The following is a 10,136-nucleotide window of genomic DNA, read 5'->3' as shown; positions in this document are numbered from 1 at the left end:
ATGCCAGCACTCACTGAATTAAAAAGATTTGCTGCAGCCCAGCGTAACAGAGATCTCCTAAGAGACAGTGATTAGTAACTCAAAGAGGAGTCTTACGATCACAGTTTATGTCAATGCAGGGCAAGATACACATCTTCCAACAGTTAAGCACTTTGATACACATACAGATAAACAAGCCAAGACCACAGACTGAGCCAGTTCACCCAGGAAACTGGGCATATTGCTTCCCTGTAATGTTCTTGCAACTTAGTGGCTTTCCATACGGTACAGCTTCCTTTCTACTTGTAGGTTGAAGTTTATACAATGGCTGATGCCTGTTGGTGGCCCCAACATGCTGTCACGTGTTGGGTATTCGAGGATGCTAAACATCATCAGTCTCTTTTATGTTCTTTCTGCCCATATCCAAACAATTGTAATTGGTTGGGGAACATTTGAATCACCATTGGAGACTTAGCATCTTTTTGGTGGACGGCTGGTTTGTGGTTTTTCTCCTGCCTTTGGCTGGGGCCTGAGAAGTAAATGTTCATGATCTAGTTCGGAGGCTTGGGGCCCTGTTTCCATAATGTACCAAGAATTATTCTTCAATTCTCAGAATTATTCAGTGTTGAGATTGCCAGCTGCACTGGTTTCTGGTGGAGAAGGCTGAACGGATGAACTTGACCTGGTTAGCAGGAACACACTGATCTTGTTGAATATTTTTGAAGAAGTATCCAGTTGTTTCATTTCATTTGGGGTCTGAAAACTTCATTTCCACAAGGTGAATATGTCTCAATTAAATTCTCTTAAGAACAGAACCATGAATTCAGCTCTTCAGCCTCGTCAAAATAAGGGTCTTCAGCCTGGCCACTACTGGGCCTGCTAGCACTGCCATAATGATAATAGTATTTCTCTGTACATGCAGTTGTTTGTGAAACTCAGCTTAGCCCTTTCATAACACCCTCTTAGCACCTTCCAAGAGCCATTTAGCACTTAGCATGGTAAGCAATATGTGGCCAGGGAGATGGGAATATAGGAGAGATATATTAGGGCCTAATGCAGTTTGAGGGAATTTGTTAATTAAAGCAGATGATAATATAAAAAAACAGTAATAAGGTACTATGGTAGACAGTAAAAAAACTCTCTAGGACTAAATAGCTCTAGACTGTGCTACTGGCTCCATTTTAACTGAATCAAAATCCTCTGGCCCTGAGAAGTTCAGTGGAACCAGGTATTTATTCAGTATATAGTTTGTTTGAACTTAGTTGACATCTCTTGAAGAGCTAGCTGATCATCCAATTATTTCCTTCTTTAAAGAAGCATGTGTTCCATTTGAGTGAAAAAGTGCCCATGGAATATCCGTTAGAAGGGATAACTCGCTTGGTGGACTGTTCCAAGATAACCTGCTCTTTAAAAGCTTCCTTATTCACTGTTTCACATGGTCAGCTCATGAATCCATGATTTGGACTTCAGACTATGCACCAGGAACTCTTCTGCATCTGATACTATGCTTGCCGCAGTTAGATGCAGGTAGGAATCTTGGCGGTGTCTTATGGCTTGGAAAGCCTTCCCTGTACCTTCCGTGGATTGGAGAGCTCAGACCCAAACTAGAGTTTCCTTTTAGTCAAGTGCTAGAAACCCCTTATAAATCCTAGATTCTCATAAGGGTGGGGAGCTAACCTGTGGAAAATGGAATAGCTCTGCACTTATCTTTTGTTTCCTAGCTTTGTTTGGATTTTGTTTTAAAAGATTGGGTGGCTTTGCAAAAGATAGATTTTTGATACAATTCAGAATATAAGTCAAAAGGCTGCAAAAACAGAAACAATTAATTCCTTGCTTATCCCATCTCTCTGCACAGCAACCCTAGGCTCCTGCAGGGAACAGATGACATGACACCATCAACATAATGGCACGCAGTGAGCAGGAATGCTTCTTACTGCATGGCCACATAGCTGCCAGAGCAGTGGAGACATACCAGAGCCAGCTGCCAACTAGGAACTCCTACTAGTACAGCCTTGGCTACCGGGGGCTCAGTGTCTGGGTCTTTGCCCAGTTTCTCAGGCAAGTTTGTAGCTTGCATGAAACCTCATGCTGCTCTCACTGTACCTTTTAGTACCCAAGCTAGTTGGTTAAAACTAGCTCTGCTACATGAACTGCTGTTACACCCGCATTACAGAGTCAGCTTTCCTTAGCAGGAAACACAAATTCACAGCCTGCCTAGACAATGGATCTACATCACCATAGTCTTCTTTCAAGACCTTCTTCCCTGCTTACCTATGCTACTGCGCCTACAAGAGACCAGCCATCAGTTGATAACCAGGAGTGTTTGAGAACAGATTGGGATGGTTTTATTTAATCAGCTGATTTTTTAAAAATAAAATGGGAAGGTTCCTTCCCTCCTCCTTTTTTTATGTGCCACTAAATCATGTGATATTTTTGAAATTCTTCCCCCATGCGTTCAGTCCCTCATTGCATCTTATTTCAGAGCCCTTCACCTTGTTACCCATTTGTGTTACACTTCAAATAACAGGACACCACCGAGCTAGCAACCCGTGTGGCCCTCATGACTGTAGTATGTGAGCGCCGGCCTTGTGTGAAGGCAAGGACTGGTGTAGCAGTGCACACCCTCTCCTGAGGATGCAGCTACATCAGAACAGCGATGCCTGGGTATCGCTGGAAGGGTGGCGTGTGCTCTGTTGGAAGCTTTCACTGCGTATGGCAACTTTAGAATTGCCTCTGTCCTAGGTCTCCCATGTAAAATTTCCTTCTCGGACCATCCAGTAAAGGCAGTAAACTTTGAAGTATAGATGAGGAGCTGTCTCTGAACCTGAGCAAGCATTTGAGTATTTGAGGACTTCCCCACCATTACACTGCTTTGAGACACAGGCAAAGAGGCCTATGGGAAGCACCGAGCTGCTGGAACGGCCAGCTTCCGACAGGGTTGTGGCAGGTTCAAGCCTGGCTCTTCAGCTCCAAGCTGTCAAGCTCACGTGCTTAGGGCAGTTGGGAGAAAACAGTCCAGCCAGCTTGGGCTGGCCCCTGTCGAACACGGCCTTCCCAGCCTTATGCAGATGGCACATCTTAATGTAGGTAGTCTTTTTATCTAACTTGGCTCTATTGAAAAATTGTAAAAGGTTTTTCAGTATTGACTAAGTCTCTTCATTATTCTAGGATTTCTGACCAGATACCTAGGCTCAGGCTTTTGGAAGTGCAGAACGCTCCTCCGTGTTTTATTCGCCGGACACACACGGCACCCGAGCAAGAACTGAGCAGTCAGAAACGGGCAGGTTATTCGGGCCGGGAGGCCCAAGTCCACGCGCGGGTGTTTTTTTACAGCAGCCGTGGGCGTGAATCCCGGGCCTCGGGGCCGGGCCGGGCCGCCGCACCGCTGCCCGGGCAGGGCGCAGCGGCAGCGACGGGGCCGCGGGCGGGGGCGCCGCCGGCTCATGGCGGCAGCGAGCGGGCCGGCCGGGAGGCGGCGCGGCGGCGGCGGCGGCGGCGGCGGCGGCCGTGGCCGCGGCGGCGGCGCCCCCTGGCGGCGGCGGCGGCGGCGGCGGCGGCCGTGGCCGCGGCGGCGGCGCCCCCTGGCGGCGGCGGGGCGGGCGGCACCGAGCCCTCTCGTGCGGCGGGAGCGGGCGGCGGGGCCGGCGCGGCGGCCGCGGAGCAGCGGCCCCCGGGGACGGCTGGGCCTGGGCTCGGGCCTGGACCTGGGCCTGGGCCTGGGCCTGGGCCTGGGCCTGGGCGAGCCGGCGCGGCCCGGCGGCGGCGCGGGGGAAGGAGGAAGGAAGGAGAAGTGCCGGGCGGCGGCGGGGGCGAGCGCGGGCCGGCGGCGGCGCCCCGGGCCCTGCCTTTGTTCGCCTCCATTCGTGGCGCAGCCAGGGCAGCCGCTGAGGCGGGGGGGGGGGCGGGACGTGCCAGGCCCCGCCGGGCCCCGCCGGAGCCCCTCGCGCTCCCCGAGGGCCGCCCGCCGCCATCAACTCCCCCTTCTCCCGTGTGCTCCCCGGCTTTCCAGCCCGCCGGGGCACAGCGGGGCAGCCCGGGCTGTGCGGGCAGCACCTCACGCGGCTCCGCTGCTGCAGGGACGAGCAGAGCTGTAACGTAAACACGGAGTCAGAGCGTAGCGTAACTGAAGTTGCTCCTGCCAGGTAGCTTTTTGGTGGAAAACCAGACTCTTCAATGTAGATGCAGAAGTGCTGGGCACCGGCAGTGCTGCGCAGCAGGAAAGGAGGGCCAGGAGGCAGCGCCGGGCCACGGCGCGAGGCGGAAGGGCTTTGGTAGGCAGATGTGACAGAGTCTGGCCCTCCCGTCAGTCCTCACCCTCCTCTCTAACTACACTGCTGCAAAAGCGGCCGGGGTGATCAGCAGGCTGCTGCAAGGGACTTGCTGTAGCTTAAGCCAGCTTTGTGTCTCCCTGCTGCAAAGCTCTCCCACATCACAGCACCCGCTCTGCTTCTGTTTTCACACCTGTCTTTGTGCTGAAACGCTCCGGTTCCTTCCCAATTAGCTGTGGATAAATCGTACATCCCAGGTGTGGCAGAGTCCTGAAGGGCTGTTAGCACTGAAATGGTTGAATCCAACAAGTGTGGCTTTTCCAGAAGGTCTAAGCTGGCTGTTGCCCCGTCCCTTCCCTAGTAAGTATCCCCTAATGCTGTGTGTCTGTTCCTATTCACAGGAGCACACGTCTGCTGTACGGCATTCCTGTTGGGACCAGGCCGTGTCCACTTTCTCCTACCTGAATCATCATGGAAATGTAAGTAGTTTCCAATCTGTGTTAAAGATGAGCTTGTGATACAAGCCTGTTGTCCTCATCCAGCCTGCTCCTTACATCAATAAATTATTTTTGTATGTGGCCAGTAAATGAATTTGAGATAAGATCAGGATACAAACCCACATTAATCCTGCGTGTAGTTAGAAATTGATGCAAGCCCCAGAGCATCAGATATAATATCACTTCCAACACTTCAGTTGTCATCATGAAAATTATCCGTGACAGGCGTTATATGGGTCCAAACCTAATTTGAATCTTGCTCTACTCTGGCAGGAAGATGAAAGTGGTTGAATATAAACAGCAGCAATTATTGCAATTTGGGTAGAGAAAGGTGTGGTTAAAAAGTAAATAAAAACAGAATGCCATGCAGCAGGATATCATTAAGACATTTACATAAAGAAGGGCATGGGTTCCTTAGCTTCTTGCAAGTTTGCGATCCCTTTCCCAATATTAAAGTAACATAGAAACAAGCTTTTTTTCGCCCCTCCAAGGAAAATAACATTGAATACCAGCAGCTTTTTCTGTATGAAGTAAATTGTTTAAACTTTGAAAAAAAATCATCGTAATTCTTTGGGAAAATGCAGTAAATTAAAGAAGGGGGTATTTAGTTATCCTTTTAAATCCAGTGAACTGGGTTCTTTGTATAGGTTTATTTTCCAAAGCAAGTTTAGCTGTGTTGTACGTACACCCTGGACACGAGGAGTCCCGGGCGAGCCCCCGCGAAGCCTGCACTGCTTTCCCCGGCGTGGCGTGGGGGGAGCGGGGCTCGGCAAAGGCCGTTCCCCGAAGCAGACAGGTCTCGCGGCGAGGCAGGGCCGCCTCAGACCCCACAACGTGCCGTCTGTGTTAAATCAAGTGTACTGCAGCCTGCGCGGCGCGGGGGCCGCCCGCCGCCAGGGGGCAGCGCCGCCGGGGCCGCCGCCGCCCGTCGCCCGCCGGGGCCGCGTCGTCGGCACGTCCGGGCGCGTCGCGTCGCGTCACGGCGGCGGGAGCGGCGGCGGCGGCTGCGCCTGCGCCCGGCCCGGCCCGGCCCTGCCGGTTCTGCGCTCGCCGCGCCGGGAGCGGGGAGAGGCGGCGCGGCCGGGGCGGAGGGAGGCGCAGCAGGCCGAGGTGGGTCCCGCTCGCCGCGCCGCGGGCCGGGCCGGGCCCGCTTCCCCTGCCGTGGCTGCCGCTGTCGGCATGGGGAGAGCAGCACCGTCCGCGTCCGCGGCGCTGCTTTGCCGTTGCCGTTGCCGTTCCGAAACCGAGGTGCCTTGCGAAGCACTATCTCCCACCCTGTACGCAGCGCTCCAAGCAGTGCGGTTTGCTGGTTTCTTTTTTCTCCTGTGCTGCTCCGTTGCTGTTTTCTCCAGTATGAATAGCAGCAGAAAGTGAGTGGAACTGGGGTCCAACGGAGAAAATCAGACCCACTTCAAAAGGGAGGAGAGAGAGAGAGTAAAAACATAACTTCTCAACTCTCTTCCCAGTTTCCTCTGTAAAAGACCAATAGCTGCTTGACATGCAAGCGCTGGCCCAGATGTTTCACCAGCGCAGGAGGAGGCAGGTTTCAGGGCTAGAACAACCATCGGTCGGTTCCAGCATGGCAAGTTCCGTGTTCCTTTGATTAAGAGATTGGGTGCAAAGGTCTGACCAACCAGCCAATTTTCAAGAAAAAATCCAGAAACAGAAAGGAAGAGAAGCAATCCATTCCTTTTGAAGATAAAGGTGAGGTAGCATAAACGTCATCTGAATCGCTGAGCATCTATGTGTCACCTGTGTTACTTGCAGAGGTCAAATAAATTGCGAAGGCAATGTGAAAATCTAACTGCCAAGGCATCTGGGCTGTGTCAGAAAGACTCTTCCTGTTCTCTGCTTTCTCAGAGCTAAAAGAAAATTCAGTAAGTTGCTGAGTGGAATGCTTCATCCTCCTACCTCCTTCACAAGCTTCTGGAGGTGACAGATGTTTCCTCAGGGCCTGTTATTTTAGACACCTCCATGATTTGTATATCTCTGCAAACCTGGTGGGTGGAATTGGATGTCACAGACACACTGAAAATAACTCTTATGCTCAGACTCTGATACCTGCTGGCCCATGTAAAAAAACTCAGAGATCAAATTGAATCACATTATATGTGCCTGGCAAATGCACTGGGATGTACAAATGGAGCAATGGTGGGTTAAAATGAAGTTGAGATGTTATGTGGAGAGTGCTGGCAAGGACTCTGCAAGAACACTGTGCACACGAAACCACCCTGGCTTAGCTGTAATGACTATTTTGCTAAGATCTACAGTAGCATATGGAGGAAAAACTCTTCCTTAGAAAAATATGTAATTCCCTGTATGATCATGGCGTATACCTGGACAGAATGCCTTTGGTCCCTACAGTGAGAGATTCTGTAAGATACAGAACCTCTGAACGGATGGCATTGCAGAGCTGTTGCTTGGGTGTGCCTGAAGTGTGGCCAAGGGGTTGGATCCTACTCCCAGGGTCCTCCTCAATAGAAATAGTGCTCAGTGGGAAAATAACACTGTGCGGCCTTGGAGTCTGAAGTTATTAATACCTTGTCAGGTACTTTGGGGTAACCTGGTGGAAGAGACAGACAACCAAGTATGCTACACCCACATGTGCTTAGTCCTCCAAAAATACAAACTGGGAGATTCTGTTCTATTTATGGCATATAGGCAGGTACCACGCTGAAAGCAGACTCTCGGGGCTGAGGTGCAAGGGATAATTCTCAGGTGAACTTCTCCAAAACCAGCTTCTCTGCTGCATTTCATGCGTAGAGCCTCAGGAGTTTCACCCAGCTCTTCATTAAGGTTCCTGGTTTTCCCTGTATGCAGCCTGGCCTCCTTTGGATACACCTCAGAACCAGTGTTCACTGTGAGATGGTAATATTTTCCAAGGCTGGGCTATTCTTCCATGCCAGCCTCTAGAGGGTATCAAGGAGCAATGCAGAAAGGGCCTGGGCACACTCAGCCACACCCTTTATCCAGCAGTAGGATGTTCATAGTCTGCCAATGTAAACTGCGTGAGCAGTACGCCTCGATTCACAGCCAGATCTCTAGCACAAGAGCAGTGGGTGAAGAGTAGCAGAAGTTTAACTCTTTGTGAGGAGCTAAAAACAGAATTTCCAGTGGAGAATCAAAACTCCTGGAGGGTACTCCCAGATCTGGGAGGAGCACATCTTACAGGGTTTCCTGTCAGAATTTCTGCCATAGCACAGCCTTGGCACATGACATTTCTGCATTTAGAGCTTATTTTTTCAGCGATCACCTTCAGGTATTTGTTCTCACTTCGCTTGAGTGCTTCCAAACACTAGCTTTAACCTCCCTGTTCTCTGCAGTCCCCATTGAGCACTAAGACCTGGTGACTAGGACCTCCTGAGGCCTAACCCAGTGCTTTCACCCAGGAACTGTTCAACCTGCCTCTTTAATTAATCAGATTATTTAGGTTAGGTTTGTGCTCCTCTCCCTTTCTCCAAGGCCACGTGATTTCCACTATTTCCTTGCATCTTCCAACCTTCCTGTCCCCCTGGTATTGTTTGCTGTTCCCTTTCCTTCTTTTGAATCTCTCTGTCACCAAGTGTTGTACAAAATGATACTTTTGGATATACAGTGAAGTGTCACTGTGGGCATTAATCTTGCTCTTAGGGGTCCCTTTAGAAACCTGAAAACACTCTTAAAACACCCACAAAGATTTTGGTCAAAAGATTTTCACTTTTAAGGTGATGAGCAAATATTTTGTCCGAAGAGCCAATATACTTGTACTGACATTGGTGATGTGCCCCAAGGGAATTGCCACTTGCATATCTTACTTTACTGGGCTTTCAGACTCAGAGATATCTTGGTCCAGACTACATTTCCCATGTTGCATCATGGTCTTAGACTCACAGCCCCACTCTTGTAGGAGGAAAATGTTTTATCTTTGGAGAACTTGGATGTAATATGAAGTGGCACAGCCAGAAATGGAACCCAAGAGCTTGTGCCTTGCTCAGTGTTACCCACCACATTTTGGACTTGTCTGTCCTAAATTTTGGATTAGGTCAGTGGGATAAAGTGGTATAAAATTGTCTTTCTGTCTGGTAAGATGTTACATCTGCCTTGCTCTCACAACGTCCTGATGTGAGTGGCCACAGAAAAGAGCAGCAGCTCCTCTGATCTTGAGCCCACTGCTGTAGTGGAAAAAATAACAGAAATATCATGTAGTTGTTAAAAAAAGAAAAAAAGCTTCCCAATTCTCCTGTCAGTAGGTGCAGTCCAGGAAACTTTGTGTTTATAAAGCACTGTGTAAATTTGCAGCTCTCTATAAATGTATAATCAATAACAATGATAACAGTAACAGTGCTTAGTCCAGTTCTGGTGAAAACTCAAGACTGCTAACTTCTTGATAAGATCACTTGCTTTACACAGGCACCTCCTCTCCATGTGAAAACAAAACACAAGGAGCAGAACAGAAGATACTTGTGTTCCCTGACAAAAAAGGAAACACAGAAACAAAACATGTTCCCTGCAGCAAGTGACAATGGCAGCAACAACCCAAGGGACTCTCTTAAAATCTATCAAGCAGGCTTTAGCTCTTCCACTGAGTGCTGCAACACAGGCTTCCTGTTCTACGAAATTAAAATCTTAACAGCCATCTCCTTGTTTATGGTATCATTTTTTCATCTCTTCTCACAAGTACATGAGAAGGGGGAATCCCCAGGAACCTGATGCGGTGAGCAAAATTGTGTTTCTAGAGAACAGAGAGACAAGCCAACTGCTTGTGTGGCTGGCCCCTCTGAGCTCTGGTCTCCATCAGTGACCCCACCACAGAGCTGGTTTTAGTAGGGCGCAGCCTGGGCAATTTCTTGGATTCACAGCAGGAGTTGCTGAGTACCTGGATGGGACCACACCTCCACCTCTGTCCAGGCTTCCCACAGCTCTAATGGCAGCTCTGCCAGCTCAGGTTACCCCAGTCATGTCCAAACAGGCAAGCAGAAGGGCCTTAGCTTAGGAGCTTTGGGATTTTTTTAGCTGGATTTTTACCACCACTGGCAATAACTAAGTCTGTACCATTTTAGAATAGCTTGTGTACTCCTAATGGTGGGTATCTGATAGTCCGTCTGTCTCTAGCCTCCTGCCATAGGTGAATCCCTTAGTGGTGAAACTGCATCAGGCAGCTTAAGTTGGCTCCATGCAGTCTGTTCCTCTTTGACCAGGTCCCCTTTAATCCTAGTTTAGGGTTCCCAGATGGTTTATTGCCATTTCCCTTCTAGGCTTGCCTGGCCTCAGTCGTGACCTCTCCCAAGCAGTTTGCTGACAGAGGTGAGACACTCCCCTGGCAGAGCCAAGGTGAGACCCCAGAAGGAATCTCTCCCCCCTTCCCTGCCCACCCCTGTCAGTGAGCCTAACCTCATCTTGCTCTTTGGTAGGT

At 50.0% G+C, this 10,136-nt stretch overlaps 1 long non-coding RNA gene across 1 annotated transcript; it reads left to right on the top strand.

Annotated features, from left to right (window-relative positions):
• Positions 1–3,643: 3,643 nt before the first annotated feature.
• LOC106498347 (uncharacterized) lies at positions 3,644–9,359 on the top strand. The gene is made up of 3 exons (XR_001294949.2): positions 3,644–4,121; positions 4,649–4,726; positions 9,134–9,359. It is a non-coding gene; the product is annotated as an uncharacterized lncRNA (long non-coding RNA).
• The last annotated feature ends 777 nt before the right edge of the window (positions 9,360–10,136 follow it).

The sequence above is a fragment of the Apteryx mantelli genome, chromosome 4 (genome assembly GCF_036417845.1).
Source record: "Apteryx mantelli isolate bAptMan1 chromosome 4, bAptMan1.hap1, whole genome shotgun sequence".
Classification (NCBI taxonomy): Eukaryota; Metazoa; Chordata; class Aves; order Apterygiformes; family Apterygidae; genus Apteryx; species Apteryx mantelli.
This window is presented reverse-complemented; position numbering and strand designations above follow the sequence as displayed.